Source organism: Sceloporus occidentalis, unplaced genomic scaffold (assembly GCF_023333645.1).
Source record: "Sceloporus occidentalis isolate IW3139 unplaced genomic scaffold, rSceOcc1.0.p SCAF_196, whole genome shotgun sequence".
Classification (NCBI taxonomy): Eukaryota; Metazoa; Chordata; class Lepidosauria; order Squamata; family Phrynosomatidae; genus Sceloporus; species Sceloporus occidentalis.
Genome location: NW_028317176.1, coordinates 617,501 through 625,000, shown reverse-complemented (window position 1 = coordinate 625,000; position 7,500 = coordinate 617,501).

The following is a 7,500-nucleotide window of genomic DNA, read 5'->3' as shown; positions in this document are numbered from 1 at the left end:
AGATAACACCATTTTATCCCCTACACAGTTTCTTACCATGACCCACACCATCTGGGACTCAGTTCGACAGTATTCTTCACGCAACCCCTTACCAGAGGTTCCCGAACTACAATACCAGCATGGTCTCTACTATCACAATGACCTCGTTTTTGTCCCTCCAGAGGTTCGTTTACAAGTTCTACAAGCCTTTCACGACACACCCATCGCCGGACATGGAGGTATCCTACAAACATCAGATTTGATTCAGAGATCTTTCTGGTGGCCGACACTTAAGGAAGCTGTGAAGGCCTTTGTGTCATCCTGCTCTACGTGTGCTCGAGCCAAGGTGTCAGGGTCCTCAGCAATGTCAAATTGGAGAAATGCATGTTCGAGGTACAGAGAATAGAGTTCCTGGGATATATCTTGTCTCCGACCAGTATAGAGATGGATCCCAAAAAGGTTACGGCAATTCTCAACTGGCCAGCTCCTACAGACCGTAAAGGAATACAACGGTTCGTCGGCTTCGCAAACTTTTATCACAAATTAATTCGCAATTTTTCACGAACTATACAACCTATCACGATCCTTTCTTCTAAAAAACAAAGATTTATTTGGACGGAGGCGGCCCAAAAGGCCTTTGACTACTTGAAGGAGAAATTTGCCTCGGCTCCTATCCTTCAACTACCTGTTCCACAGAGACCATACACATTCGAGGTCGATGCTTCTGACACCGCTGTAGGTGCTGTCCTCTCCCAAAGACAAGACTCTGATGGGCAACTTCATCCTGTAGCCTTCTTCTCCAGAACGCTCTCACCTGCCGAGAGAAATTACTGTATAGGCGAACGTGAACTGTTGGCCATAAAACTAGCACTGGAGGAGTGGCGACATCTTCTCGAAGGTACCCTTCACCCCATCACCGTCTTGACGGATCATAGAAATTTGGAGCATCTACGTTCGGCTAGACGTCTACAACCTCGACTAGCAAGATGGTCACTATTTTTTACCCGGTTTCCACTGCATATCACCTATCGTCCATGGTCTCGCAACGTCAAGGCGGATGCCCTATCCCGAATGTATGACTTACCCTCGTCATCCTCAGATCAGGACACAATCCTCTCCCCTAATCATTTCCTAGCTGTTACCCACTCAGTATGGGATTCTGTGCGTCAACATTCAAGAGACATTAACCCTTCTGAGATTCCCGGGTTGCGATACCAACACGGTTATTACTATCATAACAACCTTGTCTACGTTCCACCCGAGGACCGTCTGGGGATCCTACAGTCATTCCACGACACCCCTGCAGCAGGTCATGGAGTTACCAAACAGACCCTCGATTTGATACAACGGTTCTTCTGGTGGCCTGAAGTAAAGGAAGACGTAGCATCATTCGTACCCTCCTGTGTTCCCTGTGCCCGCTCCAAGGAGATGCACAAGAGACCCGCCGGTCTTCTACAACCGCTGCCGATTCCCTCAAAACCATGGACCAACATCACTGTAGATTTCATCACAGACTTGCCTCCTTCACACAACCAGTCTACAATAATGGTGGTAGTAGATCGCTTCACCAAGATGGCACATTTTACCCCTATCAATCACCTGCCCTCCGCTGCGGAGACAGCCTCTCTGTTCATTCGAGAGGTCTTTTGCTTACATGGTCTGCCCACTGATATTGTATCTGATCGTGGCTCCCAATTCACCTCTCGGTTCTGGAAGGCATTCTGTGAACAGCTGCATTTACAACCGTCTCTTTCCACGGCATTCCACCCTCAGAGCAATGGTCAGACCGAGCGTACCAACCAAACATTAGAGCAATACTTACTAGACTTGGGCACCAGGGGGCTCTTCGTGTTCGTCTTTGTGCTCGTCTTCGTCAAAAAAAAAATCTTCGTATTCCGCGAATATTTGCCCGTTCCTGTCTTCTCTTCGGGCGAATATTCGTTTTTTCTTCGTTTTTTCCGGTTAAGGGGTTAATACGGGGTTAACGCGTACCGCAGCAGCTCTGCTACAACTCTATTGGTCGCCAGCAGGGGGCCTCCTGCTGGGGACCAATGAGCTCACTACCATATATAGCTAATATATTCTCGGGCAGAATATTATGCTACTCAGAGTAAAACCAACAGAGGGCAGCATTCTGTCCGAAGATATATTAGCCATATGTGGCAGTGTGTTCATTTTCATCTATTATTTAAATAAAATATATCCCCATGATCCGCTGGTCTCACCGCTGCAACAGTTAAATGTCCGCACTCGCAGACATTAATTCTGTCGAACTTGCAAACTCTTTTTTTCTATTTATTTTGGGGTTTTTTTTGTATTAAACCATTACACGAAAGGATCATGGGAATATATTTTATTTGAATAAATGCAAATGAGCACACTGCCACATATGGCTAATATATGTTCGGACAGAATGCTGCCCTCTGTTGGTTTTACATTAAGTAGCATAATAACTGGATTTCTTTCAAGCATATGGAACAATGCTACTTAATGTAAAACCAACAGAGGGCAGGATTCTGTCCGAAGATATATTAGCCATATGTGGCAGTGTGTTCATTTTCATTTATTAATTATTTAAATAAAATATATCCCCATGATCCGCTGGTCTCCCCGCTGCAACAGTTAAATGTCCGCACTCGCGGACATTAATTCTGTCGAACTTGAAAACTCTTTTTTTCTATTTATTTTGGGGGTTTTTTGTATTAAACTGTTAGACGAAAGCATCATGGGAATGTATTTTATTTGAATAAATGCAAATGAGCTCACTGCCACAGATGGCTAATATATGTTCGGACAGAATGCTGCCCTCTGTTGGTTTTACATTAAGTTGCATAATAACTTTGGATTTCTTTCAAGCATATGGAACAATGCTACTTAATGTAAAAACAACAGAGGGCAGCATTCTGTCCGAACATAAATTAGCCATATGTCTTCGGACAGAATGCTGCCCTCTGTTGGTTTTACATTAAGTGGCATAATAAATAACTGGATTTCAAGCATATGGAACAATGCTACTTACTGTAAAACCAACAGAGGGCAGCATTCTGTCCGAACATATATGGCTAATATATGTTCGGACAGAATGCTGCCCTCTGTTGGTTTTACATTAAGTAGCATTGTTCCATATGCTTGAAAGAAATCCAAAGTCATTATGCAACTTAATGTAAAACCAACAGAGGGCAGCATTCTGTCCGAACATATATTAGCCATCTGTGGCAGTGAGCTCATTTGCATTTATTCAAATAAAATACATTCCCATGATGCTTTCGTCTAACAGTTTAATACAAAAAAACCCCAAAATAAATAGAAAAAAAGAGTTTTCAAGTTCGACAGAATTAATGTCCGCGAGTGCGGACATTTAACTGTTGCAGCGGGGAGACCAGCGGATCATGGGGATATATTTTATTTAAATAATTAATAAATTAAAATGAACACACTGCCACATATGGCTAATATATCTTCGGACAGAATGCTGCCCTCTGTTGGTTTTACACTGAGTAGCATAATAACTTTGGATTTCAAGCATATGCTACTTAATGTAAAACCAACAGAGGGCAGCATTGTGTCCGAAGTTATAGTAAGTTATTTATGCTAAGTTAAATGTCCGTACCGGCGACTTTGTTGGTCGCTGGCACTGACATTTAACTGACACAGCGGGGAGACCACTGGTGTCCCTGCTGTGTCAGTTAAATGTCCGTACCGGCGACTTTGTTGGTCGCTGGCACGGACTTTTAACTGTTGCAGCAGGGTCCCAGGTTGATTTTTTTTTTCTGCCTAGCAACTAGTGGTAAAGGACCGTGCGAGTGAGCCTATTGGTCGCTTGCACAGCCCTTTACCCTACGGATTTCTGCTACCGTTATCCAACGCAGCATCGCAGGGGTTAACGGGAGCGGAAATCAGGAGTTAAAAAGGCCGTGCGAGTGAGCCCTATTGGTCACCTGCAGGGTCTTCCTCTGGCATCAACCAATTGGTTGATGCCAGAGGAAGACCCTGCAGGTGACCAATAGGCTCACTCACACTGCCCTGTAAGCCCTGATGACGAACCTGCGGATTTCCACTTCAGTCAACTCCCGCGATGCTGTGAAGATAAGGTAAGTTATATGGGGAAGTGACCGGGGAGAATAGTAGACGAAGGCGAAGATTCTTCGTGTGTGAGTCTTCGTCTTCGCCTACGTTTTACCTTCTCTTCTTCATGTCTTCGGAACGAACACGAAAACGCACTCTTCGTGTTCGTTTTCATGTTCGCCCGAAGACGAATGCACAAGTCTAATACTTACGCTGCTTCACCACTTATTTACAGGATGACTGGGATCAATACCTACCTTTGGCTGAATTCGCCTACAATAACCACATCCATCGCTCCATCAACATGTCTCCTTTTTATGCTAACTACGGATATCACCCTTCCATGCTCCCAGGCTCCCCCATACCATGTGTTGTCCCTTCAGTTTCGGAACAAATCATCAAGCTTACCAAGACGTACGTACGATATGCTGAGGGAGACACTAAGAAAGACCCAGCTACAACACAAATTCTTTGCCGACCAACGTCGTTCCGATGCTCCAGCATACCACCCGGGTGATAAGGTTTGGTTGTCAACCAGACACCTCCGTCTTGATTGTCCTACAAAGAAGCTGGGTCCAAGATACATAGGACCTTTTCGCATCTCTCGCCTCATATCCCCTTTGGCCGTAGAGCTACCCAGTACCATGTCCATCCATCCCATATTTCATATCTCCCTCCTTAAACCATGGACTGCAAACCCATATCCTAATCGTTGCCCCGATCCTCCTGCTCCAATCCTTGTCAATGACGTCGAAGAATATGAGGTCAAGGAGATATTGGACTCTCAACGTTTCCATGGGCGTTTACAATACCTTGGCAAGATTCTTGGCAACCAGCTAAAGAGGTTCACGCTCCTGATCTAGTTTCTGCTTTTCACCATCACCATCCTGACCGCCCTAAACCTGCTAGAGTCGGAAGGCCTCCCCTAAGGAGGGGGTACTGTCAGGGTCCTCAGCAAGGACCCCAACGAAGCGACTCACCCGAGTACCCGCCAATGGCGGGCACCAGTTCCCACGCCGCTGCCGTCCTCACTACTACTCCGTCGGCTGCTTCTCCGTCTGAGTAAAGAGTATAGCCCCCACCTCCCTTTGTGGATTCCTGAATGGAGAAGGCGGGGAACGCGCGTCAATGGCATTACGCACGGAGGCGGGGCGACCCCTGGTGGTAGTTTCAAAAAACAGCACTGAGTATCACTCAGTGCTCAGTTATTGTGCCTAACGGAGCTCTATAGAATTGCTGATTATTTCTATTGATTCCTGTTGCTGACCCTTGACTATTTGTACACCGTTTATGCTGACTTCTACGTTCCTGACCCTTGGCTATTTGTACACCGTTTATGCTGACTTCTACGTTCCTGACCCTTGGCTACTAAATACCGTTTATGCTGATTTCTCCGTTCCTGACCCTTGGCTATTGAATATCGTTTATGCTGATTTCTCCGTTCCTGAACCTTGGCTAATAAACACGGTCACGCTATTTTCTCCAATACTGGGCTTTGGCTATTTATTCCTGGACTTGCTGAATTGCCATCTATCCTCACCGCTGTGAGGTATCCTGCATTCCGGGTTCCTCACCTCAAATCCCCGACACAAGGAGATACCTAAGCGTCCCGCAGGCCTCCTACAGCCTCTTCCTGCCCCATCCAAACCATGGACAAGCACATCGATGGATTTCATCACCGACCTTCCACCATCCAATCACTTCACTACGCTTCTCGTGGTTGTTGATCGCTTTACAAAAATGGCACATTTTATTCCCTATGGACATCTTCCCTCCGCCTCCGAGACGGCTACGCTTTTTGTTCAAAATATATTTCGCTTACATGGCCTACCTGATGACATCACATCTGATCGGGGCTCGCAGTTTACCTCACTTTTTTGGAAAGCATTCTCCCAACAACTCCATATTCAGCATTTTCTCTCCTCTGCCTTCCATCCTCAGAGCAACGGTCAGACGGAGCGTACCAATCAGACGCTCGAACAATATCTTCGGTGTTACACAGCCTACTTACAGGACGATTGGAGTTCGCGTATAATAATCATATTCATCGCTCCATCAATATGTCCCCATTTCTTGCCAATTATGGATATCATCCTACAATGTTACCTGGAGCTCCTATACCCAGTGTTGTTCCCTCGGTTTCTGAACACACTAATAGACTGACCAAAACTTTTGCCCTGCTTCACGAAACCCTAGTGACGGCTCAACGTCATTACAAGAATTTTGCGGATCACCATCGCAGCAGTACGCCACTGTATCAAACTGGTGACGAGGTTTGGCTCTCTACTAGGCACCTCAAACTCACATGTCCTACTAGGAAGCTGGGTCCCAAGTACATTGGACCTTTTACTATCAGCCGCCTCATCTCCTCCACAGCAGTAGAATTGAAGCTGCCCAACTCCATGTCCATCCATCCCGTGTTCCATGTATCATTGCTCAAACCGTGGAGAGTTAATCCGTTCCCAGGCCGTCTTCCTAACCCACCTCCTCCGGTCCTAGTTGATAATATCCCTGAATACGAGGTCGAAAGAATACTGGACTCTAGGTACTATCATAGAAAATTACAATACCTTATCCGCTGGAGGGGTTATGCCCCGGACGAAGATTCTTGGGAGCCTGCTGGCATCGTACATGCCCCAGAGCTTCTCACGTCTTTTCACAATCAACATCCTGATCGTCCAGGTCCTGAGAGAGTCCGGAGACCTCTCGTCGGGAGGAGGATCTGTCAGGGTCCGCAACTCCTGGTCCGCCGAAGTAACTCACCTGAATACCCGATGCCCGCGGGTACCGGATCCCGCGGCGCGTCTCCATCTTCCTCCACCTCCGTCAGTATGTCTGCCGCTAGGCGCGCGCGTGCATGCCCTCAACAAACTTTATGCGTCCCCGAATGGAGACGCCGGGGTACGCCCACAGGCGGCAAGTTTAAAAACTGAGCACTGAGATTAGCTCAGTCCTCAGTGATTGTTCCTCCATTCGAGCTCTAGTGCAATTTTGATTATTCCTGACGATTTCTGTGTACCAAACCCGGCTTGCCCTCGACTCTGCTGCTCTCTATATCCCGACCCTTGGATACTTAACGGTATTCCCGATATTTTGGTTTCCTGACTCAGGCTTCGGATTTTGACCTCGCAGCTCGCTATTTTCCCTGACCTCGGCTTCGTTCCTGACTTCGGCTTATTCTCGCCTGTCCTATCTGCTGATTCCTAGGGTACGTACCTGCATACCGGACTCTACCATTGTACCTGCCTTGCAGCCTCACACTATCTAGAGGAAGTAAAAGTCGTAACAAGGTTTCCGCAGGTGAATCTGCGGAAGGATCATTAACGGGATTGAAGCCGCGAGAGGCGGATCGGGGGACCTGAGCCAAACTGGATGCCTGCGCTCTGCGAGACGTGCGAGAAAAGGAAACCCCAGGGTAGGGGGGAGCGGAGGGTGGGGGCGGGCAGAAGCTGGCGG